The sequence below is a fragment of the Siphateles boraxobius genome, unplaced genomic scaffold (assembly GCF_051911475.1).
Source record: "Siphateles boraxobius isolate OS27281-9 unplaced genomic scaffold, OSU_SipBor_1 29, whole genome shotgun sequence".
Lineage (NCBI taxonomy): Eukaryota > Metazoa > Chordata > Actinopteri > Cypriniformes > Leuciscidae > Siphateles > Siphateles boraxobius.
In genome coordinates, this window is record NW_027508908.1 from 8,532,943 (window position 1) to 8,553,653 (window position 20,711).

Sequence of the window (20,711 nt, forward strand, 5' to 3'; positions counted from 1 at the left end):
CAGCCACAGACTCGGGCATCGTGCTTCCTGTAGCAGGTCCAGGAACAGCTCTCACTGTAGCCGCGGCAGGTTGAGAACTCATAGCGGACACAGGGTGAGATAGGGACGGGGGACAGAGAGCCCTCTTCTTCCTCTTTCTCCTTGGCCGCGGGGCAGAGGCCATAGCCGAACTAGTAGCCGGAAATGAAGAATCACCGGGGTCCTTCGCTGGAGCTGGGGAAACCACCACCGGCAAGGAAGACTCTGGAGAGGAGGATTCCGAAACTGACTCCCAGGATAAACGTCTACCTTGCTTACCGCGGAGGCTGACTGATGCGGCTGGTGTCTCGGGAGTCGAGCTGGGACGAGTCTGGTTCCCCATTGTAGCCACAGCGAGGACGCGACCCTCCGGGATCACGGGCAGACAAGCAGAGGGTGGAGAGCCTGAGGAAGAAGCCTGTGGATCCTCCCGGGAAAAAAGATCTCAGAGGTGGGCATAATCCCTCATGATCCGCTCACCCTGGGACGGGACTAGGCAGTTGATCTGCTCACCGTCGGTGGGCGCAGGCAACCAGCATTGCTCACGGAACTCCGATTGGAGCAGGGAAGGCATATTGTCTGTTGGGTTCTTTAGTGGCCGATTCATTCTGTTATGTGGATAGCAGATGAACCCAAGCGCAGACGGTATGCAAACACAACGTTTATTATAACAGAAAAAAACAGGGAAAACAAAACCCGCGAGGGGGCAAAACAGTACAAGATAAAGTAAACGACTAACCACACTAGACTAAGACTTTGACATTAAACTATACAGGAACAAGACAGGCTTTTACAAGATCGCAACTTTTAGACAAAACACTCGACAAGGTACTCACTGGGTATTGACATGGCACGTAAGGCAATGAACCAGCACAGGACAGCAAACACAAGGAGATTATAAAGGGAACACTAATGATCAACAGGTGATACAGATAAGGTGATAAGGACAGAACGAGGATAACAAGGGGGGCGGGGCAAGGGAACGAGACAACACAAGCACTTGGCCAAAACACAAGACCATGTGCTTGCACACAAAACATGATTCTGTCATGAGCCTGCCTCAAGAATAGAGAAAATCACGGACATGAGGGCAGAATCATGACATTACTTGACCTTCCATTACCAGTATGGAAGAATCAGCTGAAAGTAAAATCAGCCATGATTTTTGAAATATCTTCCTGGATGCCACTCACTGAATGGGTCGTATGACAAACATAAAGAGGTCATGTGATGACAATGTGTTGGCATACTGTTTAACGTGTTCATGTTTTATTTCGTATTCTATTTTTTTTTTTTAAATAGTAATACAGTATTTACTGCACAGTATTCAGTAAGTAGCACGTCAGTATTCTAAACTGAATGTTGTGTATATCTTCAAGGATATTTGGATGACAAATAATTTGATATGTATCGTCTTTAATTTATGGAACTGTCAGAGTAGATGCATATGTTCATTATTTTCTATTTATCACAATGGACGTCATCCATTTTACAATAAAACACAAAGAGTGTGTAAACTCTCTGTTATATACTGTCACACTATTAACATAAACTTAAATTTTGGACATTTTATCTAAGTTTCCCACATGCATAAATGCGATATGTGATGTTAATACACAGTATACTTACACTTTACCAAGAGTAGTAATGGTAAAAACATGTACCGATCTCCACAAATAAACCTGCCAGACCTTTTTTTTTTTTTTGATCACTGTACATAAAGAGTTAATTTATGCGCTTGTCTGACCATTTGTGTGACTCTTTGATTCCTTGTGTTTCCATATCCATTTTCTGTGCACTTAGTGCATCAACTGGAGCAGCGCGTGGCATGTTAATTTCGGGTTGACAGTGGCGTTCAATTTTCTGAAAGCTTGCGTGTCACACGGCCTTGTAGACACGCCAGTTTCAATAAACAGATTAACTTGAACCTGTTCATGGTTTTTGTGCTCGTCTGAGTTAATTCCACCAGTCGCTGCTTTATGTAAGCATCATGTTAACACTTCCTGTGGAATTATATGGAATGTTCTCTCAGATAGTATCCTCTTGCCTTTTGTTCACTCTTCTTTAGAATAGCTTGTAGGCTCATTTGCAGCACAGAAGAGACATGATTTGTATTTAATAGATACGAGTATGACTTTCCCAAGGCAGGATTGTTTAAACAGATCATCTGTAAAAGATCATCCATCATTCTGTCTGCTGATGCAAAATATAAGCATGCTGACGTGTGTATTGCCTTGTCATCGAACCTTGACACACTGAATACGTTTCCTCAGACACACTGACAGCAGGTGTATTCTGCGTCTGTGTCTCACTGTGTGACCTTAGACATCTGTTCACTTCCTTCGGATAACTCAATGCACCACAATACAGTACACTACAATACACAAAGTCCGTGCTAGCTCAGTGGCTCATCTGGAATGTTCGGTGGGAAGCAACAGCTCATAAATTCATTGTTCTCTATCAAACAGGAGATTTCATTGTTTGACAAATATCTTGCTGAACTGTATGGAGAATCTTTAGAACATCCTACTGAACCTATGTTTGTGCCAAATTGAAGAACTACTTTTTTAGTGTTTTTTCTTCAAATGGGTGTGATAAATGTCTGTAGTTCTTGTAGTTACATGGGGTTTATGGTAGTCTGCATTTGTATTCCTGAATTAAGCCCAATTTATACTTCTGCGTCGAACTTACGCCGTAGCTACGTCGTAGGCTGTGCGTAGCACGCGTACCCTTCGGCGTACCCTGACGTGCACCTCTACAAAAATGTAACAACGCGTCAATTCTACGCGGATGCAAGCGCTGTGATTGGTCTGCTCAAACCGCTCCCTCGGGTTTCACATGCTCCCTCTGCGTGCGTCAACGCGGACAACGACGCAGAAGTATAAATTAAAACCAAAGCGTAGTCTACGGCGTAGAGGCTCCGGCGTAGGTCCGACGCAGAAGTATAAATCAGCCTTTAGTTGCAACATAAAGGCCTGTTCACACCAATGACAACTATAACTATACAATTTTAATAAACTACACTATAGAGCAGCTCAGAGAAATCATTTCATTGAAACTACTTGCATAATGTTTTTTTTTTTCTCCAGGTGATAAAGTGACAGTTAGCGGCAGACAACATACTGTAACTGCTTGTAATAAACAGAACGTTATTGTCCATTGGCATTGTTGATGGTAATATAGTTATCATTATAGTTATAATTCCTGGTGTAAATGGGCCTTAGAGTATAGTCATATGAGCATTTTTAAAAATTACATTTTAGAGAAAGTAATTAGTACAGTAATATTATTACACTGTTGAAGATGTAATTAGTTGCTTGTAATTAATTACTTTTTTACTGTTAGACCTTAATTTATCTGTAACTTTGTTATATTGCATTTATTTATTTTTGTAGTTTGTGTATTTGTACTTATTTTATTACTGACTGTTCACTTGTCTTTAACAATGTTAGAACTTCTTTATTAGTTTGGCTGGTAGTTTTTGCTTTGGTATCAAAGTTCTTGAAGTGTTCTTTCAGCAATAAACGGAAAAGCCCCCCAAATAAATGACTAAAATAATTAGTGAATTTTTGGTGAACTACTTTGTTATTTATGTATTCAGTTAAAATATGGAACAAAGCTGCAATGTCTCAGTTTTGTTTTTCCTTGTCTGCCCATACATATGTACAGCAAATGTATTTCATGCCCTCTTGCCCCCTCATTGTCCTCTGCACAAAGTTTGGTATATGAAATGCAAACATAATTTGAGTATCATCAATCTCTAAATAATTATTTAATAATAGCAAATTTACAGTCAATTTCTGTTAAATTAACTAAATGTGTAAGTACAGAATACCTGCACATTTACAGTATTAGTAACTTAATTGAACATAACCACTGAACGTCAAGATAAGTGATAGATAAGAAATACAAGCTTAGTATATAATTTAGAACATGTACAAATATCCACATTAAAAATCAATTGCTGTATACCTTTATACTCTAATATAACTTTTTTTAAACATTTACAATTACATTTTATACAAAGTGACTTACCAATTACGATAACAATAGAAGCAACAAGTGCAGTGACAAGTCCCAGTTAGCCTAGCACAGTAGGCTACACATAGCAAGTACACACTTTTTTTTTTTAAAACAAAGATTTAGTATTATTGGGTCAAGTGTTTTCGAAAAATATGGATCTTTAGCAGTTTCTTGAAAATGTGTTGGGCAGGTCATTCCACCAGCAGGGAACAGTGCAGGTAAAGGTCTGTGAAAGTGATTTTGTGTCTCTTTGGGATGATGGCACCACAAGGCACCGTTCACTTCCAGAACACAAGCACAATCCACTTCACGAGCGTAGTAGACTGAATTCAAATCTCCCGCTTGCCCTTGGCACATATCTGCTAACCGTTGTGGGCAGGACTAAGCAACGGAAAAGTAATACATACGCTGTGTCCCAATGTGAAGGCTGCCAAATTGGCCGCATTTGAAGGCCGATTGCGTCACAGCAGCGCGACAAAGGATGTCCCAATTCAAAGACTGCATCTTCGAAGGCCGTATTTGAAGGCCGATTGTGTCACCGTGGCGCGATGAAGGCTGTCCCAATTCAATTTCGCATCCTTCGAAGGCCGTATCCAAAGGCCGGTTGCGTCATCGCAGCGCGACGAAGGCTACCCTGATTCAAAAGCGACGCCAAATTAACCCTTCATTTCCCCGTGAAAGGAAGGATACATAAATGGATCCTTCGCGATCCTACCCGATCCTACCCCATAAGTCATTGCGCGCTGGTGACGACAGCCCATTTTTTTTTTTTAAATGATGGATGATTGTTCTTGTCACCTAGCAACTGTGACAGCTACCGATGACGAGCGGGAGTAATATTTGAACTGCACTTTTTTATATTCAACTGGGCTTTATATTCCTGTAGTACGGAGCCCGGAAAGTCTCCTGTGGGGGAAAAAAAACAATCCATGGCGACGGTTGTGCAGTCCGTCCCCTCAGTTTATAAACTATACTCACGAATTCTTAAACTGTTCCCTCGGTTTAACAAATCGTGGCCACAATGATTCAACCAGGCCACCTGTTTGTGAGGAATGCTTTGCATTGTGTTTAAACTTTGATTGTAATTTTTTTTATTAAAATTTTTGGGGAAAAAAAGCTCAGTATAATAAAATCACTTCACATATAAAAAATAAATATAACACAAACACAAGGTTAGGTTGTAGGATAAAACATTCATAAATTATTTTATGATTAACATATTGTCACGAGGGTGGTTCAGGGAAGACGGAGGCAGAAGATAAATCCAAAAACGTCCTTTAATTCGCAGACAGGTAAACAGGCAAACGGGTGTAACAGTGTGTAAACACAAACAATACCGGACAATGAAGTGAAGACAGGCAGGAACTTAAATACACAGTGAAGATGATTACAAAATGACAGGCAGCTGTGAGGGAGGTGATCAGCGTCCATGGATACAGATTGGTGGCGGGAAATTCAGACGGGGAACACACGTGGCAAATCAAAACAAACAGAAAGTCCAAAGAAGCCTAGTGGTGACATAACGCCCCCCTCCGGCAAGGCGCGTCCTCGCGCCGTAACAAAATGACGGAGGGGGGACCGGAGGAGGTTCTGGTGGTGAACGAGACGATGAGGAAGTGCAGGAGAGAGGCTGGAGTGACAGGGTGGTGAAGGGATGACGACGATTCCCTGACAGCACAGATGGAGATGGCCTGGTGGCGCAAACCCAGAGCAGTCCAGTACCGACAGCCCACGGCAGAGTAGACGGAGGGAAGAAATCAGGTGGAGAAGAGGCTGACGGTAGCTGGGGGATGACCGACGGAGACTCGGCGGCAGGATCCATCGGCCCAGACGGAGAGCCTGTGGACTCCAACGACGACGCTGGTTTTGGAGACCCAGGCGACATCACGGCGACGAGTGCTGGAGTTGGAGGGTCGAGTTTCGAGGGTCTCTGGTGGAGGGGCAGGTGGCAGGAGCCAAGACGGAGCCGGCTGGTCGACAGACCGAGATGGAGTGCAGAGGACTGAGGCTGGAGACGGAGCCAAGAGATCCTCACGCCCGAGTGCTGCGGATGGTGAGTTGACCTGCGTCTCGACGTCCGGGAGCCTCCCCAGAGACGATGTAGGACAGCGAACATCAAGCTGCGGCGGGGCTGGAGGACTGGCTGAGCCTTGAGGTGAGATGGTGGGACTTGACAGGTTGATGACAGGGCGGATGCAGTCACTGGAGAGGTCTGAAGACAACGATGATGTAGATGACGGGCTGGACAGGGTGGGAAACGGTAGTTCCTCAGAAGAATCTTTCAGCCAGTCCTCATGATCAGTGGATTGGGTCCCCTCGTCCGCAGATGTCGTGGGCTCACACCCCTGGTCAGACTCCTGTTGGAGCTCCTCCTCCGGGGAGAGGGTCAGCTCTGTCCTCTTCGTCTCGGGCTCTGGCTGACGCGTCGCGGCGGGTGGTAGCTCTCCGTCTGCGGGGGGAATGCACGGGTTCTCCGCGGTTTAGGGTGGTAATCCGGGCTCTGGGTCTGGCTGTGTGCTGGATCGGGACTCGACGCTTTCCAGACACCTGATGACCGCCTCCATCCAGTTCAAGTTGGAGGTGTCTGGAAGGTCGACGCGTTGATGGAAATTGGCCCGATCCAGAACAGATTTTTCAGGGTCTCGTCGTCGAGGGGGCTGGTGACTGCTAAAACGAAAAAGTCTCTAGTGAAAGTCAAAAAGTTTTTGCTCTTCTGAGGGAGTTGGATGAATTCCAAATGTTCCATTTTGGGGTCCGGTATTCTGTCACGAGGGTGGTTCAGGGAAGACGGAGGCAGAAGATAGAATCCAAAAACGTACTTTAATCCACAGACAGGAAACAGGCAAACAGGCAGACGGGTGTAACAGCGTGTAAACACAAACAATACAGGACAAAGAAGTAAAGACAGGCAGGAACTTAAATACACAGTGAAGATGATTACAAAATGACAGGCAGCTGTGAGAGAGGTGATCAGTGTCCATGGATACAGATTGGTGGCGGGAAACTCAGACGGGGAACACACGTGGCAAATCAAAACAAACAGAAAGTCCAAAGAAGCCTAGTGGTGACACATATTAGCCTACTGTCTTCAGTGAACTCATTTATAGTTATAATCATAAATACAAATAATAATTATAATAATTATCATTATTATTATTAGTAGGCTACATTAAGGCTACATATTTAGAAGCCGCTTTTATCAAAAAAAGGAACAAAGCAATTCGTCAAATGTCAGTCATAATACAGGTAAGACAATAATAATACAGGGCTAAGATTATCATACATAAACACAAGATTTTGACGTATATACAAGTGTTTGTGTGGAGTGTGGAGGCACGGGCGTGGACACTTGCAATTTTCTATCAACAGTGGAAACAACTTAAAATAGGCTAGGCTACTCTATCATTTCTGGTCATACAGAAAATAATAATAGATCGTTCGCAACTACTTTTATTTGTGCAAAAACAAATGGACGCAAAAGTACACGGACCCAAGACTAACTTTTTCTACAAATAGCCTACATTATTTGAAATATTTAATAATTTAAGGTCCGTGTACTTTTGCGTCCACTCGTTTTTCTTTTTTTAACCTTTTGTATAGGTAGGCTATATTTTGTTTCAGTTCATTTTTGAGACGTGCTCCAGTTCACGGAGTTCATGAAAGCACGCCTGATTGTTTTCTTTTATTTTACAAAAGCACAACGTTTTCTTTTCTTTTCATTACACTATTTACGTAAGTTAACACCCAATACTTGAACAGTTTAAAGTGTAATCTGGCAATTCAGGAAGCAGCTTCTGAATTGGGACGCAGAAAACCTCTGGCCATGATCCGGCTATTAAAGGCGAAAATACATGACTGAAACATCCTCACCATGTCCTCCATTAAAATATAAACAAAATACTGTTTATTCAATTATATAAAATTAATTTTCAGGATGGCAGCCGTAGGCTACTCTCGCACTGTTGCTTGGCGCCAGGAGCGGTAATCGGGAACACCTGGATGCGCAATTCGGGAATCCTACGAAGGCTGGGTAGTCTGGGTCCTTCGAAGGACGCAGCCTTCACATTGAGACACAGCTACAGACGGTTGTCTGGGAACGCCCCGTCACGTGATGTGAATTTAGCCCGTGGGGGAAAGGGGAAAACATTGCCTTGGCGCTCATTGAAATACACGCGACAATCATGCTGACGAGTTGCTGTGCCGTTTTCTGTACCGCCAATAAACAAACAAATTATGAATTGAAGTTCTACATCCTTCCTAATAAACACACAGAACCGGAAAGGAGGACAAAATGGCTACAAGCAATACATAGTAGTGTGTAATACTTCTGTGATGTTCTGTAACCTAATACCTCTATAGTACTTCTATAGTAATACTATGTCCCAAAATACTATAGTATTCCTATAGGATTACTATAATATTTTGTCCTAAAATACTACAAGATTCCTATAGTTGTTTTTCATAAGGGATTTCTCATCCACATTAGCGTTATCAGCTGGCTCGCTTGATCGCTACGGTCTACACTCAATACAGACTGCAGTCTGTGAGTTAGGGATCACTGTCAGCACAGTCCCTCGGCAACTTCATACTACTGATTACCGTTTTACAAAAGGATTAATAGTTTGGAGTGAAGCATACTGTACGTACAATTGGTAAGTGACAAGGTTTTATGGAGTTATAGTATGCAACATATACGAAAGTTGATTGAGTTATAATTAGGCTAATGTTACCGCTACAGCGGTATATGTCACACAATGTCATAATGTCACACAAAATTATGATCAAAATGAGCATCTATTTGCAAGACAAAATTAAAAGACTATAATGATTAAATAGGCCTGCCTACTGTATGTAGCCTACTGTATGTACAAATACTAACCTATTATTTAACCTTAAAACTCACTTTAACCCCCACATGCTTAATGATATTCAAGGAAAACATGTTAAATGACTGCTGATTTCTGCAGTTATACCTTTTTTTCTTTGTTTTCTAATTTCACAGAAATAATCTGTAAAATATGACTTAATAATTTATGTTAAATTACACATTACATTAAAATTACACAAACAACAATTACTTTTAAAATCGTAAAATGTATGTAAAACCAAAATACAAACAATTACCTGTAAATTTAATAGTGGACCTTTAAAATAACAGTAAAATAACAGGCATTCACTGTAGGCCTATAATGACAAAACGGAAAATTCTGTAAAAAAAAAATACAGACCGTTACTTTTAAAGGGTCATATAATGCCATTTTTGTAAAAGTTAATATGAATCTTTAGGGTCTAAATGAAAACTTTTTAATATACTTTTATTAAAAATTCTCATTAATATTTTAAGAAAACACTAATTTTACCTGGTCAAAAACAGCTCTGTTTTCAGCACGCCATTTCAGTGTATATGCCTTTAAATGATAAAGAGCTTGCTGACTCCGCCCCTCTGTTCTTTGGGGCGTTTTTGACACAACGCACGTGGAGTGTTGCCTTGACAACAGTTGGTATATTTTGGCGAAAGAATGGCAGCGGGATTCTCTGAGGACACATCTGTAGTGTTGCCATACCAATTTGAACCGGAGTCGGACCCGGAACAAGATGACGGCCACGAAGAAGTTCGACCATTAAGGCTCGAACAGGACGTTTCTGAATGGTTGGTTAACGTAATGTCATTTTGATCTATTTTTGTATGTACTGTCAGGGTAGGGTAGTGGGATACAAACGCTATGTGTTTACTGTATAGGTTTACTCCATACAAAAGCAAAAATAAGAGATCAGATAACATCAATTACAGTATTAATAGTCTTGAATCATGCATTTACAAGATGTAAACAGTATTGTGCCGGTTTTGTGTTACAATTCATCTTCATGCAGTTATAACTTTTTTTTTACATTACTTCTTAATCAGTAACATACAAGTAAACCAGGTGTAACTTAGTGTTAGCACGTTAACTGTAACACCTGCGTACACAGTTTTTAATAACACAATAACCATAACGCATTGTTCATTATAAACGTGGGGTTATGAATTATATCGAGAACGTCGTAACGTTACATAGAATACATGCCGTAATGTACACTGGGTGTAACCATTAGCCGCATTCATCGTGAAGCGTGCAAGCGATTTGCAAAGATTAATATGTATAGTAAAAGGTTAATAAAACGTTATACTCACTTCTTCAGGAGCAGGTGCAGCAGGAACACGAATAGTTGGTACCGATTCCTTTTTCAGGAGCAGCTTCTTAGCAAAACCAGCTTTATACTGACCCTCGTTTACAAAGCAGTCTGGTGAGAAATGATTTGCGCAAACATGAACGCATTTACGTTGATCGTGGGGAATATTCCCATCGTAAACAAAACTCAGCCACTGCGTCTTCAGCGGTTCAAATTTAGGAACATCAAAATGATTTCTGTGTTTGTTATTGCACCCAAGAACAGAACAACACAATCGCTCAGACGCCATTCTGCTCCAGTGTATCAACAATGACGGACTATGATGACAGCTCGCTCAGGGCGGGTCTGTGTTGAAACACTGCTGTCAATCAACAACCGTGGGAGGGGCGTCACACACCGTATGGCGTCACGCGGTGAAACGGCTCGATTTGAGACAGGGGAATACATATAAAGAGATTAAAACAAAAACACTGGATGGATTTTTATCATTTATATGATGGTTGTGTACAGGCACTGCCAACACACATTGCAGTACAATCAACTTGTAAAAGTGCATGTACCATTATATGACCCCTTTAAATTTACTCTTTTTTTTTTTTTACAGTGTAGCTTTGTATGAGCAACATATTTAATTTATTCAACTTTGACCTCATTCAAATTGCTGCATCTGGTTAGATGTTGATAATGTTAGGCCATGAGATAAAATCAATCATCCAGGGAGGCAAGATAAACTTTATCAGCTGGTGTCACTGTGTGTTATAGCACTTTAAGGGGGAAAATGTTGTTTACACTCTATTTCATCAATTTAATTTTGTACTATCGAATTTTTTGGTACTATCCATTTTTCATCCATACACTACGGTCAAAAGTTTCAAGTTATTCAAATATTTTTTTTAAAGAAGAGATGCACGATAATGGTTTAACTGATAATCACGATTATTTTGCTCAAAATTATAATCATGATAATGAATCATGATTATTCTCATTTGATGAATTACATAGAAAGAGAAGAGACTTGCATAATAGACTAAATTGCATAATTATCAAAAGTGGTAATGTAATAGGCCATTTTGCACATCCTTTACCAACCTACACCCCAGATAGCAAGGTGACATTGATTCAATGTTGAAATTCCATCAGAATCATCATTTTGGTTGAGGCTGAAAATTCAGTCCTACAAAATATTGGATCAATGTTGATATTTCAATGCTTTTCAGTACTGAAAAGACAAACATTTAATCAATGTTGATTTTTGGTTGGCTTCATTTCCTCCCACTGGGGGAACTAGAGGTCCCCGAGTCAGACGTTTTTTCTGACGTCACGACTACACACGAGGGCCTTGAACTTTCTGCTCAACTGTCATATTCTCTCCTTGTTTGGTAGACACTTGAAACATAGCTTAAACTTGGACATTTGTTTTAATTAATATACTCAATAATGCAACTTGTGTTTTAGAGTTAATCAAAGTTGTTTGTGAGCGTGAATACTAAGAGCATACTTGAGTCGTAATTAATCGAATTTTTGAATTTGCTCGATTGTTTGCGATAGGCCATAGCGTTACATGGCAAGTCAATACAAAATGCATGGTTTTTAGATGATTCACATCATGGAAACTGGTAAAACCTTAAACTTCAAAAGATAGAACAGTGAAACTCCTCATCATTTCCGATAATTTCAAATTATTGTTAATTTAATATTGCAAACATAATCCTAAACAATAAGGTGGAGATCCACCTTTTTTCCAAATTTTTTCCAAATAAGTCGCTGAAGGTTTGATTGGCAGATTTAATCACACAAACAGCACAAGTGGCTTGTGAAGAAACACAGATTGGCTGTATGACAATTTTATCTAAGCAGCATATCGCTATGGAGATCGTTAAACTCCAGTGCATGTTTGTATTCAGATCATTAGTGCTTTTCCCTGAATTCCCTCAGTGTAGAGTGAGTGTGTGCAGGGTTGCCAGATTGCACAGATTAAAGGATTAGTTCACCTTTAAATGAAACTTTCCTAATAATTTACTCACCCGAATGCCATCCAAGATATCCATGTCTTTCTTTCCTCAGTGGAAGACTTTTTTTTTTTTTTTGAGGATGACATTTCTGGATTTTTCTTCGAATAATGGACTTCAATGACAACCTCCGTTTTGAAGTCCAAATCAATGCAGTTTCAAAGGTCTTTGAAGTGCTTCAACGGACAGTGCACAATCAGAGAATATTTGTTTTCATTTTGAATTAGTTAATTTAAAATAGACACTTGTTTCTATAGATGTATTGCTGGTGTCTGTAGTATTTGCAAGTATTCGGTGAGTTTTGTTTCAGTTTTGTGACATGCTCCAGAAGAATTCAGCTTTCATCACAGGATTAAATAATATTTTAAAATACATAAAAATAGAAACACAACATGATTGTGCATAATTTATTTTTGATCAAATAAAAAAAAGGCTTCTTTCAAAAACAAAACAAAAAAAATCTTCCAAACTTTTAAATAGTAATGTATATTTTTGTGGAAGCGCTGACTCCGTTGCCTCCTCAGAGAAAACACCCTTGATGTAATTAAACTGTTATTTTTGCCTTATCCTAATCTATTTGTTAATTTAGATTAAGGCAGACTAATCTGGGTTGAGCAAGTATGTGAAAAGGTGGAGATGGGCTGTTTGGGTTTCTTTAATTTTAGAGCTAATTTATTTAAAATCCTTTTTTAGAGCAAATCTTGCAGCATGTTGCGTAATCTTGACTGTTTAACAGTAAATTAATCAAATTTGTCTTTTTCCACAATAAAATACTTTTTGCCTCTGATCTCAGCTGTGATAGATCCCGTTCTAATTACAGTTTGCAAAAAAAACAATTCTCAAATCGCTGCACAATCACAGTTACAACAGCTCTGGGTGTTTGGGATGAGAAAAGTATTGATGCAATCATGAAGAAATTCCCTCTCTGACTCGCTGTAACGATCAAACTGATCAGGGAAATTAAACGGATCAATGCGTTCTCTGGCTCTGCCACGTGCCCACGTCTACGTGTCAGTTTGCCCTGTGTGTTTTAAAACCGTTGCTTTTTGGCTTATTGAATATGAATGAATCAACTCCAGGCTCCTGTCGGCATACACAGACTGAGAAAACATGAAGGGGGGAGGACAGGAAAGCAGAAATCTCTCTTCACCATGCCACAAAACATGAAAGAAGGACATGCGACTGGGTAAGAGGCTTCCGAGTGCCTTGCTCTTTTAGAGTCCTTGGCTGTGACTAACACAGAATTGGCATATGGCCACGCCATCGCCGCCTCATAATTCCATCGAGGCCCGTGTGACAAGCTGAGTCATCTGCCAGCCAGCGCTTCTTATGTAGTCTAAGCTCAAAGCACTTGGTAATACTGCTGCAGTTGCAGAGTCTGTCTGGTCATTTTTACATCAACCAGAAATGCTCAAGCAACCTGTCTGTTTGAGGAAGGCTTTGTCAAGGAATGTGGGCGCGAACACGCAGGATGAAAATGTCATCCGAGGATCGACAAGACCGTCTGGCTATGTCCTCAGTTTTTTTTTCTTCTTTTCTTTCTTAGATAATCAAAATTGTCTTGCACACTATTCGAAAGAACACAATGTTTTTCTGCTGATGTAAACAAGGGCACATTGACAAGGCAAAATGTGAACAATATCATTGCCCGCTTTTCACTGTCCAATTTCCTTTGCCATATACTGACCTTTCTGTCAGTATATGGCAAGTATACTTAGGTGCAATTTTACTTATCTACTTATTTATTTACTCTTTTACAATCTACTGACCACTGTGAGAAGTTCTGCTCAAGTTGTGCTTTCAAAGTTGGGTCCGATCAATCAGCTCGATCATCCACATTTCCGGGCACAAAATCGTAAAACAAAATAATGAACTTTAAAAATATTACCATGTGACCCCTTTAAAATATAGTTTATTCCTGTGATTCTATTACTCCAGTGTTCAGTGTCACATGATCCTTCAGAAATCATTATAGTTAGCTGATTTGGTGCTCAAGAAACATGTCTTATTATTATCAGTGTTAAAAACAGTCATGCTTCTTAATATTGTACTTAATATTTTATTTTGTCTGGCATCTGCTTTTTCTGCCTCTCCCTGAGGAGATAACTAAATCTATTCTGACTATTCTAGTGGGTGAGGAGAAACAAATGATTTTCTCTCTCTTTTGGCAGGGTACCCATCTCTCTGTGAGAGCATCTTTGACCTTCACCTCAGCTCAGAGCTTCTCAGGGAGGCCATATTGTTTTAGCGGTGGTTTGCTCGCTCACACTGCTTTTCAATCAGGAATGATATTTATGGTTGTCCACATGCTAGTGATTCAGGCAATGCTATTTTCACTCTCTCTGAATGGAATTCTGGAATGGAAATCTATCTGGGAATGGATTCTCAACACACAGGAGGAAGGATAAGTTGGAAAGGAGAGGGAAAGGTGAGATCCTGCTGATAAGATAATGTATGAAATCTCTTTCCTCCCCTTTCACCGGTATGGTCTTTACTTAGAATTGGCGGCTCCCTCATGCACAAGTTGTAGATATGGGTATATTCTCACTGTGGGTAATCCAGAGGCCACTGCAGTATTTGAAGTTGATTTTCTGACACCCAAGACCTGAGTAGTAGGCTCAGAAAACAGCCAGCAGAAATCTGAGCAGTATTGTGGTGTCCTTTTAATTATTTAATTATTTAATTAATGTAGCTGGATTCACTGGTGGGCTCTCTGAGCCAAGGAAATCACTTGTGGAACATTTAGTATTATTGATTACTGATAAAACAGAAATGTAGAGGTCTATGGACTGTGAGCAAAGGTCAGCAATGGCAGCTAGTGATGTTTTCGAGATGGTCTGTGACTTTTATTGGACCTCATTTAATGTTTTCAGGTCACTTACCACACTTGGGTCCTTTAATATGCCATTGACAGTTTTATCACGCTCAGACCCTCAGCGGTTCTTCGTTCCACTACACTAAGCAGTCGTTTTAAATAAACTGATGTTTATTTCTTTGGTTTACTGAAGTGAAATAACTCATAAAGTCTAGCTGTGAGCATGGTTTTGCAGGTTAAAGTGAGCCTGACTAAGCGTTAGATCTCATCGCATGGATAGGTAGGGTGTTGTTACACTGAGCTGTCAGTCTATTCTCCAGGCCACCTGCTACATCTCGCCATGATGTGTCTCTCAAATTGGGGCTCGGGACAGCTCAAGCATACGTGTCCTCATTCTTTCCTTCTGACTTTTCATCCCATTGGGCTTCCCCCTCCCTTTTCTCTGTCAGCATTTTTCCTTTTTCTCCTTTTCACTTTTCACAGTGAGAAAGTCCCTGTCATGTATGACAGGACGTCGGACGTCTATTGAGATCTATAATTAGTAACTGAATGCTCACAATTCTGAAACACTCTGTGGGCAGTTGTCTAACTAATCTGTCAAAGCACAATTTAAATGTGTAAGTATAATTTTAATCCAGGAAATGAAGTGGAACGCTCACATCTCAAGACAGTGGCTAGATGATGATGCTCAATACATACATATTGAATGTTTTCTGAATGCTGCATGTTTGCTTTATATTCAGCTAAAAATCTCCCTAAATTATGTGATTATTTGAATTTCTATAAAACTGGTCGGCCGACATATCGCCAGGGCCGATATATCGGTCGATATTTGCCATTTTTTAATTATCAGCATCGGCCTGTGAGTTGTTCTCTTTGGCCAATGTGTCGGAATTGAACCATTGGATGTGTCGGATATTTTGACTGGACCAGCATCTGAGCGTCTTAGCTCTCATCCTCCGTCTTCATTAGTGTAGTTTGTCTCTTTAATAGTTCTGCCTAATGAAATATTAGAGAGAACAGTTAAACAAAAAAAAGGAAACCATACATGACAAAGTGGTAACACTTTACAATAAGGTTCTTTACTTAACATTAGTTAACTACCTTAGTTAACATTAACTAAGAATGAACAATAATTCTTCAGCATTTATTAATCTTAGCCTAGTTAATATTGATTTCAACATGTACTATTACGTTATTAAAATCAAAGGTTGTATCTGTTAGCATTAGTTAATGCACTGTGAACTAACATGAACAAACAATGAACAGCTATATTTTTTATTAAGTTACGTTAACAAAGATTAATAAATACTGTAACAAGTGTATTTCTCATTGTTAGTTCATGTTAGTTAATACATTAACTAATGTTAACGAATTAACCTTATTGTAAAGTGTTACCAAAAACGTAAAATGGTGTTTACTTTTCTGTTGTTAGTAATTTTAGGACTTTATTTTACAGTCATGTTCCCCATGGACATTATAGTAATTGTAATAACTGGGTAATAACTAGGTAATAACCCTGAACCTACCCTAAACCTAACCCATGTAGTTACCTTATATTACCCAGTACTTTCTTATGTATGTACACTGTAAGTACACACATGTACTGTAAAATAAAGTGCAACCTTAGTAAAAGAAAGGCAAACACTATAATACTTAGGCCTAATCACCTACCAGCATCATTTATATACTTTATTATATTTGGATATCCAATAAACATTGATTTCTCAAACCTTTCAACTTTGGCAAATCCATATCATTTTCATTGTGTACTCTATATAAAATCAGAGTTACCTGGTATTTACTTGAGAAAATATGATTCCCAGTTTGCACAGACTTAACAGATTACTGAGTGCACTATTGGTTACATTGTTTACTTCCTTTATATTAATATTTTTAAAAAAATAAAGAAATAGTTAAAAAAATATTATAGCAGGATTACAAAATCAAGAAGATGCCATATGAAGTATAAAATCTGTTTAATTTACTGATTTATTTTTTATCAAGTTCAAATTGTGCTTTTAATATCATTCATTGCCATTTTTTTTTCTAATTAAGTAAATATTACATAAATTTTTTTTTGCAATTTTTATGCATGTGTTTTACATAGTGTGATATCATATATATTGGCTTAATATCAGTCATCGGCGACCCTGCTTTCTAAGATATCAGCATCGGCCATAAAAAATTCATAATTGGTCGACTACTAGTCTATAACATAGAATAAACATATTGTGTGGTAGAACTTGCTATTTGAGACGTATAAATATCAACCACACGACCAGTTATTCTATACGGGTCAGCGGCAGTGACACAGAGCATGGAATTTTACAAATGCAAATTTGAATTAAGTAGTTTGATTACATCACAACTAAATGTTTTAATCACACCAGTTTTGTTTGTACTTGTCAAATATTTAAGGCCACTTTTAAAGGGACTGTTTCGCATGACTTGCTTCAGTGTTGCAGGTCAAGTATTATATTGTGACACTCAGTTCAAACTGTTTCAACTGTGACCGTGTTTGCTGTTGAGCTTTTTAAAGGCAGCCAATAGTTACCAAACAGTTTGCATGATTTAACATTATGAGGCCTTTTGAGACATTCAAAGAATAATGATCGTATAATATTCTGTGTGAATTAATAAATAGTGAAATAGCATAACAGAAAGGCTATCTAACACTTTTCGTGTGAAATTTGAAGTCTTTTTGTTGCTTGGCACAGCATTGTACAGAAAAAAATATGTGATGTATAAACACTCCCCATTACCATTTTCTTCTTTCTTCTATCATGTTATTTTCTTCTTTCACTATAGCTTTTTGTGACATTTTTTCTGTTTCAAGAAAATGGACAGATTGAAATGTTATACTTTTCTTTCGTTGTTGTCATGCATGAATATTAAGAGCACTTCATCGCCACCAGCACTTTCTTGAAATCAGAAATAGGTGGAGTGGCTGTGCCGCTTCATTTGTCATTTTAGGTTGACATTTTCAATTAGGTTTTCCAACTCAAGCAGACTCCACTTCTTTTAGCCCTCCTCGGTTTTTGTGACACCATGAAAGGATTGGTGGGCTGGCTGGTAGAAACGGAGATTTCATTCTAAGTTTCAGCACAGGGGGCTTTCACACTTTTGTCTGTTAGATGGCGTCTTTTCTTCCTCTTGACATCCTCTGCTGTTAGCAACCGTGATCATTTTGGCATGGACACCTGAAACACAGTCTTAGGAATCTTATTGGGGAAATAATGAGCTTTCCCAGCACTTCCAGCCAAATCATCCATCTTGGTGAAGTTGTATGTTGTCTGTAGAGAATATAAAAAAATACATGTTGCAGAAGGGAATGCTATTTATTAAGGCTCCAATGATTTGTTCAAAAACACAGTGATGTTTTGAAATATTCTTACCTTTTAAAATGTTACAATTTGAATTATTCCTGTTGTGGAAAGTCTTCAGTATCACATGCTCCTTCAGAAATTATTGTAATATGCTGATTTGATGCCCAAAATCATTTTTGAGCATTCATTATCAATGTTGTGCTACTTAACATTTTGTGGAAACTGATGCATATATATATATAGTAGAGGTGTGAAGAGATCTCGTAACACGGGATCTCGCGAGACTAAAATGTGGCGAGATTTTTCGTATAGTGAAAAGCTGTCTCGCGATATCGCCATGACGGAGCGTGAGGGTGAAATAAGCATAAAATATTCCACCGCTACACTCACATTCGCCTCAACTATCGTTTTGCTGTTTTTATAAAAAAACTAAAAAAACATTATAAACTAATGTAAAAGTCGGCTCTGCTCATCCAGCACGAGAATCCGTCAATGCAGTAAGAATCACAGTTCACTGACCCACATCAATATATTAGGTCTGGGAACTCACCGTGGCATGCCTCAATCCGAGGGGCGGGATAAACGGTTGTCTTTCAAATTCCCTCTGAACGCAATAGGATAGCGCTACAATCAAACAGAGCAACGAACGGTTAGGTGGCTGAGTGAGTCCCATGCGTTTTCCCACCAGCAGAACTAGTTGATATATAAAACTTTTGCCGTATCCGGTCATCTTCCTTTTTTAAGAATGACTTAAGTGCCGTTCTTTGTTCTTTTCTCAAAGAAAAGCTTAACTCCAAGTCCTCCAGAGTCACGGCCAAAGCCAATTCGAAAGGCCGCTGTTCGCCAGCAGCAGCGGTCATCTTCTTTGTTTTCAAGTAGCAGGGAATTCGCGGAACCGTCACAACTCTGCCGTCATTATGTTAAGCCCGCCAACTCTATACACGATGTGATTGGCCCGACTAGAGTTTGGTTTTTCCAGCTCGAAAGCCAACATTGCTACATTACACGGGCTGCAAAATACATTTTGCTGCCGCTAGGATGCGTCTAGATTTCTAGGCTACGCGATCACGAATTTAAAAGTGAAAGTAAAATATTGCATATTGTTTTCTTTCAAGGCATTTGATGATTCATACTTAAGTACTTAAGACCTAAAATGACATGCATTAGAAGATTATTAGTTAAATGTTAAAACATTTCAAAATGCACCTGCAGATAATTTTTCCAGTCATGAATTTTGTCATTGAGGATTTCTGAAAAAAATCTTGTCTCGTCTCGTTCTCGTGAACCCAATCTCGTGTCTCGTCTCGTGAGATAAGTGTCTCGTCACACCCCTAATATATAGACACATTTAAACATTTTATAATGTCTTTTTTTTAGTTTTTTTACTTTTGATGTTTGGTCAATGTATAATTGGCACACTCCCAGTTGTTATATTCCATAATTTTGTTGACTTTTGCCACATCATCCATGCAATACAATGTGACAGTGCAACTTTTATTTTCACCTGGACCTTTTGTTGATGGCTTTGACAGGACTGTGAGTGTCTCCATGGAAACCCAGCCATGGATGGAGTGTGTCTCCAATTAGACTAGAGTTGTCAGGTGGACTTGGATGAATTGGATGTGCAGTTGTCGTAACATTTGGATCAATATGTGAATCTGTCTTTCTGACTCTGAAATATATTGTTTTAAGATTAGGTAATGAAAAAGAAAAAAAAAAGAAGAAAAAAAGGAAAACTTCTCATTAATGATAATAATTTCATTCATTGCAGGCAGCTCATGACAACTTTATTATGTGACCTCAATCGTTAAAACATTTTTTATCCTGTGATGAGAGAATCATTTTGATGTCAGATTTAATGAAGTCAAATATCAAGCAAAAATAAATGATGAAAAAAAGTAATTATCTTCTGTTAGAAGATACAAGCCGACAAAGTCATTTTCATTCTATATCCTTTGATGTTGACCCAGATGGTTCAGATGAAACAGTTAACAGCCTTAGACAGTTAAAATATACGTACAGTAAGGGCTTTTCACATTATGCTTAACACCATGTGTTTCATTCCTCTTCTCAGGGAACCATGGTTACATGCATAACTTTCTTATGAGATCTCGCACTGGGTCCTCTCTAGAGCAGTGGTTCCCGACCACATTCCTCCACAATGGGACACAATGGGGAACGCCTCATAGATTCCTCTAGAGGATGCAGTATCTCGTTACACCTGTAATTTAAAAGCAGGGTTAAGTTATGAAACCTTGCAACACTTTTGGGCTGTTAACCCTGCATCGCGGTTTGAAACGTGTGCAGTGTCAAATGATGCATTGTTAGAATGTTACGGCTGAATGC

General features: G+C 39.3%; 1 protein-coding gene across 2 annotated transcripts in view; it reads left to right on the forward strand.

The window, feature by feature from the left end:
- Positions 1 to 20,711, forward strand: part of ctnna2 (catenin (cadherin-associated protein), alpha 2) — a 583,061-nt gene that overhangs the window by 76,929 nt on the left and 485,421 nt on the right. Inside the window, exon 1 of one of the 2 annotated variants that reach the window (XM_077246419.1) lies at positions 14,478 to 14,673. The exons of the other annotated variant lie outside the window; for it this stretch is intronic. The gene's annotated coding sequence lies outside the window, so the exon portion shown is untranslated. Of the gene's footprint in view, positions 1 to 14,477; positions 14,674 to 20,711 lie in introns of those variants that run through there. 2 annotated transcript variants of the gene reach the window in all.